The sequence below is a fragment of the Schistocerca nitens genome, chromosome 3 (genome assembly GCF_023898315.1).
Source record: "Schistocerca nitens isolate TAMUIC-IGC-003100 chromosome 3, iqSchNite1.1, whole genome shotgun sequence".
Taxonomy (NCBI): domain Eukaryota; kingdom Metazoa; phylum Arthropoda; class Insecta; order Orthoptera; family Acrididae; genus Schistocerca; species Schistocerca nitens.
In genome coordinates, this window is record NC_064616.1 from 863,071,429 (window position 1) to 863,094,286 (window position 22,858).

General features: G+C 45.3%; 1 protein-coding gene and 1 non-coding gene across 2 annotated transcripts in view; one reads left to right on the forward strand and one right to left on the reverse strand.

Annotated features, from left to right (window-relative positions):
- Positions 1–22,858, reverse strand: part of LOC126249454 (circadian locomoter output cycles protein kaput-like) — an 830,365-nt gene that overhangs the window by 491,739 nt on the left and 315,768 nt on the right. The window lies entirely within an intron of this gene.
- On the forward strand, positions 14,799–14,873 carry Trnas-cga (transfer RNA serine (anticodon CGA)). Its single transcript has one exon. It is a non-coding gene; the product is annotated as a tRNA-Ser (tRNA).

Sequence of the window (22,858 nt, forward strand, 5' to 3'; positions counted from 1 at the left end):
TCAATTACTGTCTGGAAAGAATCGCTGTAGGGCTAAGAACCACCTACCTATCAAAGGGATGGGGGTGAAAACGTAGTGTAGCCCACGACGCGCGAATACCCCTACTTTATTCAGCCAGTAGTTGAGAATGAGAGCACTTAGTGACTTGCAACAGACTTTACACATATTTTCAAACGTTTACGAAACTTTTTTCGCCGACAACACCGCCCCCCCCCCTCTCACATATGACAGAAAGAAAAAAAAATTATCGCTTACTATATTTTCGCTGTTCATGCAGTAAAACTGCCACATGAAGTATGACGTTTTAAATTATTACGTCTTTAACGCTAACTCTATTCGCGACAAGTTTTGCAGACAGTGATCATATACATCAGTGAATGTACTAGCAAAGTTACATCATCTTGCGGCACGTCGTTCAGGAATTATGACGCCAAAAAATCCGAGATGCGTGAAACTCTGCCGCATCATGAATGACGTTTAAATTTATTACTTCCTTGCTACTAACTCTGTTCGCAATATACAGGGTTATTACAAATGATTGAAGCGATTTCACAGCTCTACAATAACTTTATTATTTGAGATATTTTCACAATGCTTTGCACACACATACAAAAACTCAAAAAGTTTTTTTAGGCATTCACAAATGTTCGATATGTGGCCCTTTAGTGATTCGGCAGACATCAAGCCGATAATCAAGTTCCTCCCACACTAGGCGTAGCATGTCCCCATCAGTGAGTTCGAAAGCATCGTTGATACGAGCTCGCAGTTCTGGCACGTTTCTTGGAAGAGGAGGTTTTAACACTGAATCTTTCACATAACCCCACAGAAAGAAATCGCATGGGGTTAAGTCGGGAGAGGGTAGAGGCTATGACATGAATCGCTGGTCATGATCTCCACCACGACCGATCCATCGGTTTTCCAATCTCCTGTTTAAGAAATGCCGAACATCATGATGGAAGTGCGGTGGAGCACCATCCTGTTGAAAGATGAAGTCGGCGCTGTCGGTCTCCATTTGTGGCATGAGCCAATTTCCGCGGGCTACGCGTGAAACTTGCCCGCACGCATTCAACCGTTTCTTCGCTCACTGCAGGCCGACCCGTTGATTTCCCCTTACAGAGGCATCCAGAAGCTTTAAACTGCGCATCCCATCGCCGAATGGAGTTAGCAGTTGGTGGATCTTTGTTGAACTTCGTCCTGAAGTGTCGTTCCACTGTTATGACTGACTGATGTGAGTGCATTTCAAGCACGACATACGCTTTCTGTGCTCCTGTCGCCATTTTGTCTCACTGCGCTCTCGAGCGCTCTGGCGGCAGAAACCTGAAGTGCGGCTTCAGCCGAACGAAACTTTATGAGTTTTTCTACGTATCTGTAGTGTGTCGTGACCATATGTCAATGAATAAAGCTACAGTGAATTTATGAAATCGCTTCAATCATTTGTCATAGCCCTGTATATCGCAGATAGTATCTGCATATGTCGCTGAATGTACCTAGAAATATTCGTCATTGAACGACACATATTTCAGAAGATGTGACCTCATAAAAACTGAGATACATGGAAAACTGCCGCATCAAGCATAGGTTTTAATTTATTACATCTATACTATGATATCTACTCACAAAAAATTTTGTTGACTGTAGCCAATTATACCACTGGATATACCTGCAAAACTATATCATTCTGCAGCACACAGTTCAGGAGACACGATATCATGAAACTGCAGGGCGGAATTCGCCAGAGGTGCAGGTGAAATATGTATACAAATATCAATGGAATGTGTTAAATATATGTGCGTATGTGAGCAAAGCCAAGGATAAAATTCTCATCCTCAACTCCTGGAACGATTTTAATTAAATTTAGTACACATATTAGTTACGATCTGGCAAGAAATACTGTGGGGGTTTGAATAACCAGCCTCCTATTTGCGTTGAGATGATAATGTGGAGAGAGAAGATGGTAGGAGGAGATGAACAGACAGAGAGGGAGAAGGAGGAGATGGACAGAGAGAGTGTGGAGGAGGAGATCGACAGAGAGAGTGGGATGAAGTGATGGAATAGAAGGGCAGGGGGAGGAGAAGATAAACAGAGGGAGAAGGTGCAATGGGGAGAGAGGGAGGAGCAGACGGACACAGAGAGGGGGAGTAGCAGCTGGACAGATAGAGGGGTACAAGGAGGCGGACAGTGAGAGGATCAGGAGGAGATCGACAGAGAGGGAAGATGAGGTGATGGAATAGAAGGGCAGTGGGAGGAGAAGGTGGACAGAGGAAGAAGGTGCAATGGGGAGAGAGGGAGGAGCAGATGGACACAGAGAGGGGGAGTAGCAGCTGGACAGATAGAGGGGTACAAGGAGACGGACAGTGAGAGGAGCAGGAGGAGATCGACAGAGGGGGGGGGGATGAGGCGATGGAATAAAAGGGTGGGGGGAGGAGGAGATGGACAGAGGGAGAAGGTGCAATGGGGAGAAAGGGAGGAGCAGATGGACACAGAGAGGGGGGAGTAGCAGCTGGACAGATAGAGGGGTACAAGGAGACGGACTGGAAGAGGGGAAGAAGATCAACAGAGAGGGGGGGAGGGGGAAGGCGGTGATGGATAGAAAGAGAGGGGGAAGGAGGAGATCGACAAATAGAAGACCCGGGCAACGCCGCCGGGTACTCGGTGAGTTTACAATAAGACTAATGCCGGATCGACCTTTGTTATTGAACATCACAGAAGACGCTGGAAATGGCCCACGTTGACGTCTATGCAGCGCTGTGCTCAATTTATCAAACTGTAGCACATGTAGCAGGTCCACCTGAGAGATAGCAACAATAGTGTTTGGAGTGTTCTGCTGTAGCTCTCCCACTCTGTGAGGATTATTTGAGTACATACAACGCTTCAGTTTGTCCCACATGGAGAGAGATCTGGTGGCCAGGAAATTGCCCTGTCTCTGCACATTGTTCTTTCTCGGGCGAACACCTCACGCACGTCGCAAGGTGTCAAGTTGGTGTGTGCTGTTGCTCTGTCTTGCTGAAAATATTCACTCTGTCGTTCAACTTCTGCGAGCTGCTTCAATTTGTACAAAACAGTTTCTGAGCGTTAACAGTTTGGTGAAGGAATCGTGTTACGACGCGGACACAAGGCATTGCGAAAGAGAAACTGATCTTGAGATTATGCAACGGCTCTTCAAAGGACTGATGGGGATTTCCTGAATCACAGAGTCGCATTTTCTGGAGTTCACATACTTTGACAAGCTGAACCGCGCCTCGTCAGAACGAAACCGGAAACAGACAATTCAAAAGTCCTGATTCACTTCACGCAGAAACCAACTGGAGCATCAAAATCACGGTTCCCAACATTTTCTGTGATGGGCAGATCTTCTGTTCATTTCTGTGTCAGTGTTATTGTAAATATCTTCCAGGTCAGTTTTATTTTGCTCGTCCCTATAAGCTTGTTTGGGCAGACGCCACACATAAACTCGATCTGTTGTCAAAATCGGGATGAATTTTAGGACCATGGAGCATAGCCCAAGAAACCCCCAGTAATAGGCCACTGGGATGATATTCAGTAGTTGGTCCAGAAATCTTGAGTTATTGTTCCAGAATTTCCCACAAAACGCTAAAATGCCACAGGTAAGCTGTGTCCATTCCTTCGTAAACGCCACAGTCAGCTGTTCCCCATTACCTCACAACGCATTCCTAGCAACTTTGATGTTACGAGAGCGTTTAATGTTAATGAGTGCACTAAATCCTTATGAAGAAAAAATATGAAAACATCTTACTTTATATAATTAATTTTAAACGCGAGTCAAAGACCATAGTGCCACAACAAACGTGAGGTTTCATTAACGGAAATCACTTACACATCCGTAAAAATCACGTGCACAGTGTTAAACACAGTGTTCCTTACAATAGGCAACGCTACAGAAATACTTGTATACAGAGGATTCGAGTAGTGTTCCCATACAAATATTCTGTCATTCCATCGAATCTAGCGAAGCTGCACATTACTGGGACAAGCAGCTTACAAAGTCAGTCTAACCATAAGAGAAGCCAGGTTCGATTCTCTTGTTAATAAATCTTCATCACTGTCTCTGTATTTTTCTTTAAATAATACCAAGGCAACAGCTACACAGCTGCTTAACAAAGACTGTTGCGGGTTCACACCCCTGAAAAATATTGCTCCGTTTCTAATGAGCAGGAAGTCACAAACTCTCGTCAACTCATATATTTAGCCAATTAGCAGTCAGAAAACTTGTTTTGAGTTACAAGAAGGTATGTGCCGCTGCTCACATAGCACGCTGAATGAACAGGAAAAATAGCGGACCGAGAAAAGTGATCTCTAGTTCACAAAGATAAAGTAAAATTACGAAGTAACTGCCTTCCTTAAACGGCACGCTTCGTAATTTCAAGCGTGATCGATAGTCAATGTTGCTATTTGATTTAAGTAACTAATAAAGCAAAACCATTTCAGAAGAGCAATCATATGTGTAACACACAGTTGATGAATCTCAGCTCTGTAGTCGAGCCAGAATTTGTTATATTTAACGGGTGTACTGTCTCACAACTAGAATGTGTATGAGCGTCGTGGAGCCGAAAGAAGAAAACGAACACCTACCAAAAAGAAAGAAGATCAAGATTTCAATTTGGGTGAACGACGAGACAGCGGTGTAGTTAACGATTGAGTACAAGCTCGGAATGTACAAGTATGGGTAATGAATTAGGCCATGGGCTTTTCAAATAAATCGTCCGGCTTCCGTCTCTACTACTGTTCTCGATCCAGAGGCAGTCGGCTGTAAGTCAGATTTTCATCACACAGAGTTTGCTACCCAGAAAAAGAGGGGTGGTGGAGTATGGCGTAGGAACAGAATCTGATCTACATCTACATGTAGATACTTACTCCGTGAGGAACACACTACACAAGGTACATACTACGGTGCACAGTGGATGGTATCTTGCAGCACTGCTAATCAATTCCTTTCCAGTTCCACTCGCAAATGAAGCGAACGTCTGTCTAGTGCACCCGTATAAGCTCTAATTTCTTTTAATTTGTCTGGCAGTAGAATATTTCTACAGGCTGGGGCAAATGGCGGTTCTCTAAACTATGTCAATATTGTTTCTCGAAAAGAACGTCGTCTTACCTCCAAGATATCCCATTTGAGTTCACGAAGCATCTCAGTAACACTCACGTCTTGATTGAACCTACTGCTAACAAATATCTCATTGCTTCGCTGTCTTCCTTTAATCTGATCTAATAAGGGTCCCAAATACTCTATCAGTACTCAAGAATATGTCTTACAAGTGTTCTGTACGCGGTCACATTTCTAGATCAGGTACACTTTACTAGAATTCTCCCAGTAAACCAAAGTCGATCTACAACAGACCTTGAAACTTCCTGGCAGATTCAAACTATGTGCCGGACCGAGACGCGAACTCGGGACCTTTGCCTTTCGCAGGCAAGTTCTATACCATCTGAGCTACCCAAGCACTACTCACGCCCCGTCCTCACAGCTTTATTTCTGCCAGTACCTCGTCTCCTGCTTTCCAAACTGGACAGAAGCTCTCCTGCGAACCTTGCAGAACTAGCACTCATGGAAGAAAGGATATAATGGAGATATGGCTTTGGCACAGCGTGGGGGATGTTTCCAGAATGAGATAGCTCAGACGGTAGAGCACTTGTCAGCGAAAGTCACAGGTCCCGAGTTCAAGTCTCGGTCCGGCACACAGTTTTAATCTGCCAGGAAGTTTCATATCAGCGCACATTCCGCTGCAGAGTGAAAACCTCATTCTACAACCGTCCTTATTTGCTAGTTTTATTTCATGTTGCTTTGCAACGTTACGAGCAGTTATTGTCTCTCCATCCGAACAGGCCATGAAGGCTCAACGGTACTGACCGACCGCCGTGTCATCCTCAGACTACATGCGTCACTAGATGCGGATATGGAGGGGCATGTGGTCAGCACACCGCTCTCCCGACCGTATGTCAGTTTCCGAGGCCGGAGCCGCTACTTCTCAATCAAAAAAATGGTTCAAATGGCTCTGAGCACTATGCGACTTAACTTCTGAGGTCATCAGTCGCCTAGAACTTAGAAGTAATTAAACCTAACTAACCTAAGGACATCACACACATCCATGCCCGAGGCAGGATTCGAACCTGCGACTGTAGCGGTCGCTCGGTTCCAGACTGTAGCGCCCAGAACCGCATGGCTACTCCGGCCGGCTTTCTCAATCAAGTAGCTCCTCGATTTGCCTCACAAAGGTCGAGTGCACCCTGCTCGCCAACAGCGCTCGGCAGACTGGATGGTCACCCATCCGAGTGCTAGCCTAGCCCGACAGCGCTTAACTTCGGTGATCTGGCGGAAACCGGTGTTACCACTGCGGCAAGGCTGTTTGCAGTTATTGTCAAAGTCATCCTATATCACCCTAAAGCCACTAGAAAATGATACTTTCTGTTACGCAACACCGTCACCAGCAAACAGTCGCAGATTGCTGCTCACACTATCCGACAGATTAGTCGCGCCACGTTTCGCTGGGGCACTCCTGACGATACCCCTGTCTCTGGTTTCTGTACCATACCACAGTTAACGACATTCATCTTGAATTTTTCGAGTTTCTTGTTCACCATTCTTACATACAGGAATCACCAGCGCTTTTCTCCAGTCGCTTACAAATATGCTCTGGGTGAGACATTCTCGGTAAATGGAAGCTAAGTTGGGGGCTAACGCCAAAGGGTACGCTCAATAAAAACAAATTAGGATTCCATCTGGACATAGCGACTTATTTGTTTTTAACTTCTTTAGATGCTTTTCATCGCCAGGGATGCTTATTACTATGTCCTCCATAAGGCAGGTTGAGCAGCGATCGAACGATGCTATGTCTGAACGATTGCCCTGCATAAATGATTTTTTAAACGTGAAATTTCACGTTTGAAACTTCAGCTGTGTTGTTGTTGCCTACTATTACCACATCAGACTCCTTGATCTTCAACCCGCTTAGCGATTTTACGTCGGACTAGAATTTTCTGGAAAGAACTTTCGCTAACGTATGACAGTGGAGGTTATGTGCTTCGTGCATCGATCTTTTTATAGAAACACGAATTTCTACTAACTTTCTACTAATTTGTTGCCAAATCCTGCGGAAACATCACGGACTGTATTCCAAATCACACTAAAGAGTGCCATAGCATGGAGAGACGTGACACGGTGAAGGATGATTGCTGCCGGCCACCCACTAGTGACTAAAATCTCATCCACCATCGAGATTCGAAACAGCTGTTACCTGTTCCAGTGTTCCTGCACTAACATGTTAGGATCAGTAATTAGGAATGGAATTAGACATTAATGATCGAATGAAATTCCGATAGTTCAGTAACATCTTTCTCATCACGATAAAATATCTATAAATTTACTTTTGAATAATGTCATAATTAACTACCAAAAAGCAGCTGCAAGAATATATTCCATTTTGACGAGTATAGTTTCAATTAAACGATTATCTTCAGTGACCTAATTATAGAAACGTATGAGCATAAGAGTTCGATATAATGTGCATTTGGGTATAAAATATATTTGAATGTCGGATGACTTTTAGATCTTAACGATAGGTACATAAACGCGAACAGAGTCAGTCCCCTGACGGAATGTGCCATCTGTTTGTAATCACTGCTTCAGCATCCTGTTCACTTGTCAGTCCGTTATTTAGCAGTAAGGACGACCGAGACGATACAGATTGGTAGAATACGCATTTTAGCAGTACACAGAGATGTTGATGATTTGCGGTGTAGCTGGGTGTAGAGCTGCACAACGTATGTCTCGAGAATGTCTCTCGAGTCGTCCCAGTCCGTCACATAACATTTTCGTCCGACAACAATTACATTTCCGACAAACTAGGATGTTAGCAACTGGGAGGATCGGCTACGTTGTAAGACGTCATGGTCTCCTGACCTTCATTGCTTACATATTCCGCCCTCACAATCATATTCCGCACATCAAGACGCTTCATTCGAACGCAAACTCGATAAGGTAAAGTCAATGTTGTATGAATTCATGTAAACGATATGCAATTAACAAGTAAGAGCACCGTGGTTGAAATACTCGAGGCTGGCGTACACACATACATTCCAGACACAACGGTCACAGAAGCTTAAGTTCGGGAGAGAAACCACACAATGGGATGCCGGTCCCTTCAGAGGACGACCCAGCCTATGTCAGCTGGTGACCGCCCGTGTAGTGGACAGCGTGGGCCTGAGTGAAAGGGGGGAACAACACAGTGTTCGGCTTAAAAGCAAATTCCGCTACATTGTGTGGGAGCAGCCAGCCTACGCATTCTTTACACATACCATGCAGTTTCAGAGATTTTCACAGGGAGACAGCAAACACCAAACGCCAATGTTACAGGTTTCCGAATTGGTCGCCTTAAACGAAACGTCATTTTCCCGTTTTATAAGAGTAATGCTGATTGGCAGACGATATTCCTGACGCCTTGAGCTGAAGGAATAATGGAAGAGACCGAAAGATACACCCCTTCACGTCTGGCGTGGAGAGGCGCCGTTCCGTTGTCGCCCTTGGAGCGAGGAACAAGTCTCTCCTCAGTACTTCAATGGGAGAGCACCCCTGTCGAGAGCGAATCGAAGTGCTACTCCATATTGAGTCCTTGCGATTAAGCGTTGTTCACTGTGTTGGCCAACACACTTATTGTGCGGTGTGAACGGACAGAGTTATAGTTAAACGCCTGCGAGCGAATTTTGAGTGGCATCGCGGTGGACTGGTTATCTGACCGGTGTGCCACGCCAATAGTTAGACTAGGGGCGAATAGGAATCCTTGACTTCATCAAGGCATAGAGAGAGTTTGATTGGCGAAGGTCAATGCAGATAGAACGGGAGTTATCTTATTTGTCAGCAGAGAGCGGCGCAGACAGCAGTCATCGCAGCTTACGGTATTGTGTGCTACAGCTATTGCGAGCCCCATATTTCCTCCACAACAGTACACTTCACTGCATTTCACACGCGACAGCGTCGACCGTACCTAGCAACATTCTAAAGGATAATTATTCAAGTTGAATAGGCGCGTCTCTCAACCATTCTGCCAAGTCAACAACCATCTTAAACTTTGTATAGAAATTTCATTAGCGAATCCTATCTTTGAGAGGTAACTTCACGTTCCGAAAAGAACCAGGATATAACTTGTTCAATTCATAACTAAAAGTGTCATTGTGATTTCTCAGAATTTTTGCAAAATAAATAATAACTTTCGTTAGTTTCATGTTTTTCTTACACTAACTAGCACTACTCCAGTACCCAAGTATCCCACTAGTTACATAAGAAATTTTGTGAATTTTTATGTCATTTCCTTACAGCGGACGACTCCAAAAGATATTTATTGCTGAAAGTTTTTCAGGCATTTCTCTGTAGAACGTTAGGAGCGTCTGTCTGACTTCTGTAGTAGTGTGGGGGTGGAAATTGCATCTTGCAGGAGCCACAGGGTAAAGGGTACATCTCAGATTAATCCGTTGCGCAGATTAACAGAATAACAGGTCAACCCCACACCTCAGAATGTTGCCCCACGGTCGTGCCTCGACTTTGAAGATGACGTCCTCCGTCACGTAGAAGAGAACCCGACGACGACTACTCGAAACGTTGTCCATGCCATGAATGTGCTCCACACGGGCGTCGAGCTTGTTCTGCATGACCAGCAACTTCACCCTTACCACCCTTGCCTCCGGCAGATTTTCCACCAACTGTCAGTTTCTGCACGTGGCTTCTACATCACTGTGTCGGCAAGTCCGAATTTCCACTTCCGCGAATGAAGCTCACTTCACCTGGGAGATTGTTTTGAACTTTCGATCAGTCAAATGTGGGATGACGAAAATCCTCATGCCACACATACGCGTGGATTTCAGAAACAGTTCGGTATCAATGCATGTGCTAACATCATTGATGGTCGTCTTATTGGGCTGTATGTTCTCCTGTGTTGCCTAACGGGTCCCAGATACTTAACATTACTGCAAGAGGTACTGGTGGAGTTATTGGGAGGTGTGATACTGTCATTCTGTCAGAAAATGTGGCTCCAAGATTATGGTCCACCCGCGCATTCTGCACGTGACTTCCGCAAACATCTCAGCCAAACAACCGAGCGGGGTGGCGCAGTGGTTAGACACTGGACTCGCATTCGGGAGGACGACGGTTCAATCCCGCGTCCGGCCATCCTTATTTAGGTTTTCCGTGATTTCCCTAAATCACTCCAGGTAAATGCCGGGATGGTTCCTCTGAAAGGGCACGGCCGACTTCCTTCCCAATCCTTCCCTAATCCGATGAGACCGATGACCACGCTGTCTGGTCTCCTTCCCCAAACAAACCAACCAACCAATCAGCCAATCAGCCAAACACACTATGAAAGGTGGATAGGTAAAGGTAGATCAAGTCCTTCGCCAGAATTAATTCTTCTCGACTTTTTCTTGTGGGGCCATGTGAGAAGTCTTGTGTATGAGACTCGTGTAAAGTCGGGAGAAGACCTTGCACGAGTTCTGGCAGCAGCAGAAATTATTCATTATACACCAGGTTGAGTGCATATGAAAGCGTGGGTCACACGTAACACGTTGTGCAAAGAACAGCAGGAACGCAACGTGGAGCGCCTCCTCTCTAGAGCACACATGTCACAGCTCATTGTCGTCACTGTGTGCGTGCCCTGAAGCGAGAGATTTGAAAGTGATCCAATCCTCAAACTTATTTCACACCCAAACGAAACGTTCCAGGATATGGGTTCTTTATCAAAACTTTATCTACTACGTGTCCTCTACAAACTCTAGAAGACTTTAATACGAAAATAGTAATTGGAAATACAATACATATAAGACATCTTGATGTACACCAAAATTAGCACTTAGAGATATTTAATTGCCAGACCGTTATTCAGGTATGTATCCTATCATCAGTCGTAACGTATCAGACGCAACGTATCGATTTTTTCTTCAACAGTTATTTCTCAGCACAGCAACACTCTTACATTATTTCTCAGCACAGCAACTTACTTACAAGCTTTTCAGGCTTTTTCTTACACACACACACACACACACACACACACACACACACACACACACACACACACACATATATATATATATATATATATATATATATATATATATATATATATATTAAACTTAGTTTCGACAGTAAAGATTGTATTCGTACAGCGGCATTTTGGTAATTAGTAACGACGTTCCTCGAATATACACTCCTGGAAATTGAAATAAGAACACCGTGAATTCATTGTCCCAGGAAGGGGAAACTTTATTGACACATTCCTGGGCTCAGATACATCACATGATCACACTGACAGAACCACAGGCACGTAGACACAGGCAACAGAGCATGCACAATGTCGGCACTAGTACAGTGTATATCCACATTTCGCAGCAATGCAGGCTGCTATTCTCCCATGGAGACGATCGTAGAGATGCTGGATGTAATCCTGTGGAACGGCTTGCCATGCCATTTCCACCTGGCGCCTCAGTTGGACCAGCGTTCGTGCTGGACGTGCAGACCGCGTGAGACGACGCTTCATCCAGTCCCAAACATGCTCAATGGGGGACAGATCCGGAGATCTTGCTGGCCAGGGTAGTTGACTTACACCTTCTAGAGCACGTTGGGTGGCACGGGATACATGCGGACGTGCATTATCCTGTTGGAACAGCAAGTTCCCTTGCCGGTCTAGGAATGGTAGAACGATGGGTTCGATGACGGTTTGGATGTACCGTGCACTATTCAGTGTCCCCTCGACGATCACCAGTGGTGTACGGCCAGTGTAGGAGATCGCTCCCCACACCATGATGCCGGGTGTTGGCCCGGTGTGCCTCGGTCGTATGCAGTCCTGATTGTGGCGCTCACCTGCACGGCGCCAAACACGCATACGACCATCATTGGCACCAAGGCAGAAGCGACTCTCATCGCTGAAGACGACACGTCTCCATTCGTCCCTCCATTCACGCCTGTCGCGACACCACTGGAGGCGGGCTGCACGATGTTGGGGCGTGAGCGGAAGACGGCCTAACGGTGTGCGGGACCGTAGCCCAGCTTCATGGAGACGGTTGCGAATGGTCCTCGCCGATACCCCAGGAGCAACAGTGTCCCTAATTTGCTGGGAAGTGGCGGTGCGGTACCCTACGGCACTGCGTAGGATCCTACGGTCTTGGCGTGCATCCGTGCGTCGCTGCGGTCCGGTCCCAGGTCGACGGGCACGTGCACCTTCCGCCGACCACTGGCGACAACATCGATGTACTGTGGAGACCTCACGCCCCACGTGTTGAGCAATTCGGCGGTACGTCCACCCGGCCTCCCGCATGCCCACTATACGCCCTCGCTCAAAGTCCGTCAACTGCACATACGGTTCACGTCCACGCTGTCGCGGCATGCTACCAGTGTTAAAGACTGCGATGGAGCTCCGTATGCCACGGCAAACTGGCTGACACTGACGGCGGCGGTGCACAAATGCTGCGCAGCTAGCGCCATTCGACGGCCAACACCGCGGTTCCTGGTGTGTCCGCTGTGCCGTGCGTGTGATCATTGCTTGTACAGCCCTCTCGCAGTGTCCGGAGCAAGTATGGTGGGTCTGACACACCGGTGTCAATGTGTTCTTTTTTCCATTTCCAGGAGTGTAGCTTCAGTTTAACCACTTAATGCCGAGTGTCGCGAATTTGCATTACACCAATGCAGAGTTAATAACAGGAAGATTAACTGTTTTTGAATGCCAGTGCCAGTAGATGCTGATTCTTCATGAAGCTACCAAGCTGAGCATTTTGGGTACCTCTAAAGCGCCGGAGTTTTTTATTTTTATCTTTCATCTGGCTATTTATTCAGGCATTCAAAAATGGTTCAAATGGCTCTGAGCACTATGGGACTCAACTTCTGAGGTCATTAGTCCCCTAGAACTTAGAACAAGTTAAACCTAACTAACCTAAGGACATCACAAACATCCATGCCCGAGGCAGGATTCGAACCTGCGACCGTAGCGGTCTTGCGGTTCCAGACTGCAGCGCCTTTAACCGCACGGCCACTTCGGCCGGCTATTCAGGCATTAACGGGTTCAAAAAAGCGCCGGAGATACTACGCTTTTGTACCTACATCGATACCGCAGAATTTCTGTAAGGTATTTATTGTACCCTGTAGTAAGATTTTTCACTTCCCATTCACAGGTGAAGCGTGAGATGAACGATCGGTTGTATGACTATGTGTGAACGATCGCTTGACGTGTTTCATCTTCACGTTCCTGATGAAGCTGTGCGAAGAACGTTCAAAAATATACACAATTTTCACCACGAATAACAGTTCTTGGGATTTTCTAAGGCAACTTTCGTGAAATATTAAGCGTCGTTCTTGGAGAGTTTGTGAGTTATACGTTTTCAAAATAGCGTTTACTGACACACACACACACACACACACACACACACACACACACACACACACACACGCATTATGCCTGAGAAATAAATTTCAGAACTTTTTAGAACTCCACAAAAGTTGGAGCTTGCTTCTGAACCTGTTTCTTTTACTGTAGAAGATTCTCTCACAATCTTTATTCTGCGTGAGAGAAAATACACAAATTTAAAGTAGGCAAAGGTTTTGATGGAAAAATACAATGTTTTTTATACCAAAAATGAAGAGTGTTAGATTTTTGTTAGTTTTGAACAATTAGTTTAGCTGCTAGGTGAGGGCGATTATCCAAATTAATATAATGTTTTAAAACGCATTTTCATATAAGGCAAGCTACCGGTAGCTGTTACGACCCTAAAAATATACAACACTTGGCATATTTGTACAAAATTGGCTAGTGAGACTCATCAGTTTTGGCGCTATTACCGATACACTCGTGAAGTTGACAACAGCGAGATGGGCTGCCCTTAAATGACGTAGGTGCATAATGGTGGCAGCAGGTCTTGGTTTCCGTTGATGTTAATATCACATTTCATGTGCGTTAGAGGCGTAATTCGATTCTCATTCGGTGGCGTCGCTAAAGCCTGACCATTAACCGCGCCTGTTTTAATCTTGACGACGGCCCCACAAATTAATGTGCTATTATCGCTGAACGGATAAACGTCGCCCGTAAACCGGGGGCTCGTTTAATGGTATTTGATAATCACTGGGGAAACGTTCACCAAACAAAGTGGCGCATATTCTACTGTGTGACGGTGGCAGCCCAACTCTTCCTGCCTAGCGTTTCTCTCTCTTTTTATTTTTAGCTGACATTGGGAATTGCTTGCAATGGCCAAGTTTTATCGGATTTCTTGCCATTGCGTGTACATTCCTTTCTTATTCTCTGACGTTGCCTTTACGCTTAAATTATTAAAACTTCAGCTGTGGCGCTTTATTTACCATTTTCAACGTCGTACAATAATAACGAGATTATACGAAGAATTGTAACAAAGAAATACGTTAAGGGAATTCTCTAATATCTTCTTAATTAATTGACAAATTTTAAAATAAGTCTTACAAAACCACTAGTACGTCCGAGTACAGAAATCAAGTGCTTCCTTGAAACTTCCTGGCAGAGTAAAACTGTGTGCCCGACCGAGACTCGAACTGGGGACCTTTGCCTTTCGCGGGCACACAGTTTTAATCTGCCAGGAAGTTTCATATCAGCGCACACTCCGCTGCAGAGTGAAAATCTCATTCTGGAAACATCCCCCAGGCTGTGGCTAAGCCATGTCTCCGCAATATCCTTTCTTTCAGGAGTGCTAGTTCTGCAAGATTCGCAGGAGAGCTTCTGTAAAGTTTGGAAGGTGGGGGACGAGATACTGGCAGAAGTAAAGCTGTGAGTAGCGGGCGTGAGTCGTGCTTCGATAGCTCAGTTGGTAGAGCACTTGCCCGCGAAAGGCAAAGGTCCCGAGTTCGAGTCTCGGTTGGGCACACAGTTTTAATCTGCCAGGAAGTTTCATATCAGCGCACACTCCGCTGCAGAGTGAAAATCTCATTCTGGAAACATCCCCCAGGCTGTGGCTAAGCCATGTCTCCGCAATATACTTTCTTTCAGGAGTGCTAGTTCTGCAAGATTCGCAGGAGAGCTTCTGTAAAGTTTGGAAGGTGGGGGACGAGATACTGGCAGGGGGGACGAGATACTGGCAGAAGTAAAGCTGTGAGTAGCGGGCGTGAGTCGTGCTTCGATAGCTCAGTTGGTAGAGCACTTGCCCGCGAAAGGCAAAGATCCCGAGTTCGAGTCTCGGGCGGGCACACAGTTTTAATCTGCCAGGAAGTTTCATATCAGCGCACGCTCCGCTGCAGAGTGAAAATCTCATTCTGTCAAGTGCTTCCTTATTTATTAGTTATTTTTTGGGGGGTGGGAGTGGACACCTCTAAAATTTCGTAAATGGCTCCAGATAATAAAACAAACACTTTAGGAAATGATATTATGCGAAAGGCCGAGTAGTTTATTCTATAATTAAGACTGTTAATTGTTTTATCTATCAAGATGTGCGAGCAACAGAATTTTTAGATGCGGCTACCTGCTTTCCATAGAAACATTCGAGAGCTTATGTGAAGAAAAGTAAGTTTGTGAAGCACATGCAAATGCTCGCAAAAAACAGCCTGTAAAATTATGAAGTGCGACAGAGAGGCCTGTCGACACATCACACCTTCTGCCTCGTCACCAGTTGTTTGCGCAGCGGTTAAGGTAAAAATGAACAGTTTTCTGTACACTTCAGCTTCATAAGTAGCATATTCCTTGCCTGCTTTTGTGAAAAGTGTCACTGCGAGCAGTGTCTTTGTTACGTCATCCTACTCCTCTTTTTACGAACTAGCGAGTTCCATTAATAAAGAACATCATGCAACTGAAAAAATAACTATTGCTGCTCCAATATCACGTAGGCAAAATGTTACGAGTATTAACCATTTAGAATAATATTTGTCCCGTTACATATTATCATTCCGCGGAAACACTGTTTAGATATCCTGATATCTTGAACCGTTTATGAAATATTATGTGTTCCAGTTCATGTTGGATACGGTACTTTCCAAATTCCATCCACAAAGAGCAGGGTAGGACACATTCGTCTGAGAGATTTTGGAAATCCATAGGGTATAAAAATCGGGATAAAATGGGAATTTGGTAGGGCTCTTTCTGGAAATCAATCTGTTACCATTAGTGAAGCGCTACCATGATAAGTTCTGGCTTCTAAACTGTCTGATTACTGAACAGGGAACATGCAATACCATGTATGTTCGGATTCTGTATAGAGTCGATCCACGGACATTGAGATGTCGGAATTAATCTGTTAGTAGGGTTTACTATGCAGCCCGCATTGCAACCTTTTTATTTCAATGCCGATTTGGCAGTGAGGAATATAGCGAACAACGGAATATGCTATTCCTTGAAGTCCCACAGGTGGTTAATGAAATTAAGAGTTACTAAGCGTGACGGACACTTAGTATAACGGAAGTCTGTCCTTCGTTCTTTTAAACATTTCAGAACAGGGTAAGAGCGATGTGATGTTGTATTGTTTTCTTGATAGATATCGTCCCTGTTTCGAAAACGGTATAACACTACAAAGCATCTGCTTAATAAGAAGAACGCGATGTGCGCCATGCGTTGCAGACAGAAAGGTGTATATTGTGGAAACTCGTCAAATACCATGCAGTTTCCACCGATAGCCAATACTGAGGATACCATGCTGACACTAAATACTTACACGCCTGTCCACAGAGTTGAGCAAAAAGTCGTCAGACTAGAAGACCAACCTAACTTAGTCTTTAGTCGTGGTGTTGGTAGGATCGTGTCTGCAGGCGAACCATATCCACGATTGGTGAAGTGGGTGATAACTTGCTTAGGCCACGCACGCGATTGTGTGATGACGATTATCAGGTACATGAGATCTAGTTGATCACTGACGCACTGGGTGGTCAGTTGCGCCTATTCTGACTCTGAGTCTGTTAAGTTTATGAATTCAGTGAAATTTCACCACAGTGCGCTGTTTTCATCCAGCATCAAGAGTCTAACTGGCTACCTTTGTGCCGAGTGGTCCCAGAACAAATTTATTTTAGTGACTTAGGCTACTGCGGCTGCTACCTGTCATTGACATCTGATTTGCTTGGATATTATAGTCGGTAGCGTCGCTGGTGCTACTTTAAGGTCTCCTCTATTATACTCATAGTCTGCCCTTTGTACGTGTTACAAGGCGCGTAATGCATATACACCGTTTTCGAAGGCAAGATCATTTATAACATTACTAAGAGAATCTTTATCTTTTTTTTGCTTGAGCAAATAAATTATACGCAATGTTTCGATAAGAATGACACAGTTTTTATTTTTTAATGGGGGTGTTGGCAAGCGTAAGATAAAAAATGTACCTCTGCATTTTTTTACGGCCTCGAACTCTTTCACAGGTGTTGTGTGTTATTCTGTAGCATCCCCTACATTTTTTCAACTGGGAACTAATTCAAGGGTTGTTTAATTCTTTGGTGAAGAACCAGAGCACACTTCCACACCTGTAAGCAGAACAGGCTGTCTACGTGAATCCACAACCGCACGAACATGTGTAAGCGACTTACTCACGAAGGTGGGTTACGTAAGTAACAACATGTCTCACAACACTCGTACTATCTACTAGTAGCAGTCTTCTATCGTGTGTTAACAAGTTTAAAGTCTGAACAACTGTGGCTGTACGAAAACTGTTTGTTACATATACACTACCGTGCGGAGTGGCCGTGCGGTTTGAGGCGTCATGTCCCGGACTGCGCTGCCACTCCCGCCGGAGTTTCGAGTCCTCCCTCGGGCATGGGCGTGTGTGTTGTTTTCAACATAAGTTAGTTTAAGTAGTGTGTAAGTCTAGGGACCGATGATCTAGGCAGCTTGGTCCCTTAGGCATTCACACTCAGACACGCACACACACACACACACACACACACACACACTCAACACAAAATAATAATTAATGTAGAGTAATGAAATTTCGGGAATACGTTTGTCTAGGTAACACATTTAAGTGATTAACATTGCAAGATCACGAGGTTAATGTAAGCGCGAGATAAGCCATTGAAAATGTGAAATGGCTCTGAGCACTATGGGACTTAACATCTGAGGTCATCAGTCCCCTAGAACTTAGAACTACTTAAACCTAACTAACCTAAGGACATCACACACATCCATGCCCGAGGCAGGATTCGAACCTGCGACCGTAGCGGTCGCGCCGTTTCAGACTGAAGCGCCTAGAACCGGCCGGCGAAAATGTGATATGCTGGTACATTAATGACCGGTGTAACTGCCAGAATGTTGAATGTAAGCATGCAAATGTGCGTCCATTGTGTTGTATAGGTGCCGGATGTTAGTTTGTGGGATTGGGTTCCACTCCTGTTGCACTAGGTCGGTCAGTACAGGACGGTTAGTGCTGGGAGCAGATGACGCTGCAGTTGTCGTCCGATGATGTTCCATTTGTACTCGAATGGACACAGATCTGGAGGTCGAGCAGACCAAGGCAACATGTCGACACTCTGTGGGGCGTCTTGGGTTACAACAGCGGTATCTGGGCGTGTGTTATCCTGTTGAAAACATCCCGTAGACTGCTGTTCATGAATGGCAGCACGACAGGTCGAAGCAGCAGAGTGACGTACAAATTTGCAGTCGGAGTTCGTGGGATAACCACGAGAGTGCTCCCGCTGACATACGAAATCGCACCCCAGACCATAACTCCAAGTGTAGGTCCAGTGTGTATAGCTCACAGAGGGGTCGGTTGCGGGTCCTCAGCTGGCCTCCTTCTAACCAACACATGGCCATCTGTGGGACCGAGGCAGAAGCAGCTTTCATTAGAAAACACAACAGACCTCCTCCCTGACCTCCAATGAACTCTCGCTTGGTGCCACTGAGGTCGCAAATGGCGGTGGTTTGGGATCAGTGGAATGCACGGAACAGGGCGTCTGGCTCAAAGCTTCCCTTGAAGCAATCGATTTGTAACAGTCTGTTGTATCAACTGTGGTGCCATCCGCCGCTCAGGTTGCTGCTGCAGATGTAGTTGCGATGTACCAGAGCCATGCACTGAGTTACGAGGATCTTCCGTCTGGTTAGTGTCAAATGGCCATCAGGAGCCCGGTCTTCTTGAGACCTACATTACCCTGACCACCGCTACCAGAACTCACGCACAGTGGCTACATGCCTGTCAAGTACACTACTGGTCATTAAAATTGATACACCACGAATATGACGTGCTACAGACGCGAAATTCAACCGACAGGAAGAAGATGCTGTGATATGCAAATGATTAGCTTTTCAGAGCATTCACACAATTTTAGCGCCGGTGGCGACACCTACAACGTACTGACATGAGGAAAGTTTCCAACCGATTTCTTATGCACAAACAGCAGTTGACCGGCGTTGCCTGGTGAAACTTTGTTGTGATGCCTCGTCTAAGGAGGAGAAATGCATACCATCGCGTTTCCGACTTTGATAAAGGTCGGATTGTAGCCCATCGCGATTGCGGTTAATCGTATCGCGGCATTGCTGCTCGCGTTGGTCGAGATCCAATGACTGTTAGCAGAATATGGAATCGGTGGTTTCAGGAGGGTAATACGGAACGCCGTGCTGGATCCCAACGGCCTCGTATCTTTAGCAGTCGAGATGACTGGCATCTATCTTATCCGCATGGCTGTAACGGATCGTGCAACCACGTCTCGATCCCTGAGTCAACAGATGGGGACGTTTGCAAGACAACAACTATCTGCACGAACAGTTCGACGATGTTTGCAGCAGCATGCACTATTAGCTCGGAGACCATGGCTGCGGTTACCCTTGACGCTGCATCGCAGACCGGAGCGTCTGCGATGGTGTACTCGACGACGAACCTGGGTGCACGAATGGCAAAACGTCATTTTACGGATGAATCCAGGTTCTGTTTACAGCATCATGATGGTCGCATCCGTGTTTGGCGACATCGCGGTTAACGCACATTGGAAGCGTGTATTCGTCATCGCCATACTGGCGTATCACCCGGCGTAATGGTATGGGGTGCTATTGGTTACAAGTCTAGGTCACCTCTTGTTCGCACAGACGGCACTTTGAACAGTGGACGCTACATTTCAGATGTGTTATGACCCGTGGCTCTACCCTTCATTCGATCCCTGCGAAACCCTACATTTCAGCAGGATAATGCACGACCGCACGTTCCAGGTCCTTTACGAGCCTTTCTGGATACAGAAAAGGTTCGACTGCTGCCCTGGCCAGCACATTCTCCAGATGACTCACCAATTGAAAACGTCTGGTCAATGGTGGCCGAGCAACTGGCTCGTTACAATACGCCGGTCACTATTCTTGATGAACTGTGGTATCGTGTTGAAGCTGCATGGGCAGCTGTACCTGTACACGCCATCCAAGCTCTGTTTGACTCAATACCCAGGCATATCAAGGCCGTTATTACGGCCAGAGGTGCTTGTTCTGGGTACTGATTTCTCAGGATCTATGCACCCAAATTGCGTGAAAATGTAATCACATGTCAGTTCTAGTATAATATATTCGTCCAATGAATACCCGTTTATCATCTGCATTTCTTCTTGGTGTATCAATTTTAATGTACAGTAGTGTATTTCTGCAATTTCGTAGAAGGAACATCGACCTTCTCGTAGCTCTATTGCACGACCTCGTTCAAACTCAGTTAAGTGTAACTTCTGCTAACGTCGTTCTTTGAAAGGCCTTCAACTTCCCTGTAGTGAACTGAACATTGAAATAACGCACCCTGAACTTGCTCGGTACGCCTCATACACGTACACTGGAGCAAGAACCTAGCGTGAGAACGAGAGGGGACCGAGAAGTTTACCACAGAGGTCGCCAGTAGTTTTTCGCGACACGAAATTACTCCCGGCGAGAGGGATCCAGGTCACAGGTCTGCGTAGTTAAGGGCTTCCCGACGAGCGTTGTGATTAGCGGACGGCGGAGGGAGGGCGAAATTGGCGTTAATGCCAGTAATGAAGGAGCTAATCAATATGAACGGAACGAAAACTGTAGAACTGCGTTTCCCTTGCCGGGCACCGGTGACCCCTCGTGAGTGCTGTAGTGACCAATTCGCTGTTCGCTGGATTCAGTGTCACCAAAAGACGTGCATTAAATAGTAATCTTCGTAGCAGGATTTCTGTACTACATACTGCTAACGGAATTCGTCTCGGAACTTTCAGTGTGAAGGAAAATATCGTCAGCGCAGAGAATGTTTCTACAGGTACTTCCGTAAATGGGATGCTAGAAAGCCACACGGTTTTTAAGAGAAAAAGTGTAGTGGCGCTACTACCCAAGTCTGATGGCAGCAAATGATGAGATGAAACACAACATTTTTCAGCCTCCTTCGTTCTTTTTGATAACATTAAACTTGATACCAGTGATGTAAAATACATCCACCGCTGTCAGTTACAATCTAAGATGCCACGCTGTACGTAATTACGGCAGAGAAAAAGAAAAATAATCTCTGACAATAACTAAATTCACAGTGCTCGTGAACGTGTGCGCCAGAAAGTTCAACGTTATAAAAGTTTCTCACGTACCAAGCATAATCTGAAAAATACTGAAAATAGCAACCATATACTTTTGTGATAGAATATCTGGATGTACAACACCTCATAAAGATTGTGAACTGTTGAAAGAAACACGAAGTCGATGTTAGTTTCTCAACCACAACTCATGTGCTTAGTTACAGTTTCCCCCATATCTGATCCGATTACACTAAATATAATGGTCTAACTACAGTTGTTAGATTCCAGAAGCTAGATACCTAAAGAGATACCTGTCACTGTTGAACGTTCGCAGAAACCATCACCTGTATTCCACTGAGCACATTGACTTTGCACCGTCCTATCAATCTCAACATTACGAGGAACAGATTTCGTCTTCTCACGTCTGAAAGAAATCTAAAAGACAAAATAACTCAGTTGTTCCTTTACGAATAGGTAACTACGATAACATCTCCCGTAATATGGTCCCATCATTTTATTAATGTCTTACTATGGTCGGTAAGTATACTGTGATCCTGTTGCGGAACTTCCACTGCGAATAACGATTATTCTACCTACATCGCTTTGAAATTTGCCATAATAGATATTACGTTTCTGTGCTGTAGCTATGCTTTTTATTTCTACCGGATGTTATTTGGCGGGAAGGAAGGGACTTTTCATTTAAGACGGTAGAACGAAAATCAGACAGGATCTATGACCAGGCACCATCCCAATATTTGGATGTATTCATTACAGTGTCACCCTTGCTGTCATTTACACAGTAGCTCATAACACATAACGCAAACGCAACGCTACGTTGCCCAGTTACGGTAGTTACCACAGTAACCTACAGAGCAGTCACTATTTCGACACTTCATCAACAGGTCAGAAAAAGGCAAAGGTCTAACTGCGCCACAAGGCTTTGCTAAGACAGCGATGTGTGGTGTTCCACATTAAGTTAGTGACACTGGTTTCGATTTTCCATGTTTTTATCAATATCGTCATGCGACTGTTGGAGTGGCTGAGTGAACAAAGCCACAAACGATCCCTCTTCTTCCCCTCCAAGTGATCCTCGGTTTCCAACATTCTGTGCCTGGTGGCAAGGCTGTTGCCTAATCTCATAGTTTACAAAACAATATCTTAGGAACTGAAAGTCACAGTGAAATTTTTTAGAGTTGTCCTCTGACTGCCATTTCACTCAAGGCGTGTTGGATCGCAGAATTAGTTCGAATATATCTACTTGATATACACTGAAGCGCCAAAGAAACTGGTATAGGCATACATATTCAAATACAGAGATATGTAAACAGGCAGAATACGGCGCTGCGATTGGCAACGCCTGTATAAGACAAGAAGTGTCTGGCGCAGTTGTTAGATCGGTTACTGCTGGTACAATGGCAGGTTACCAAGATTTAAGTGAGTTTAAAAGTGGTGTTATAG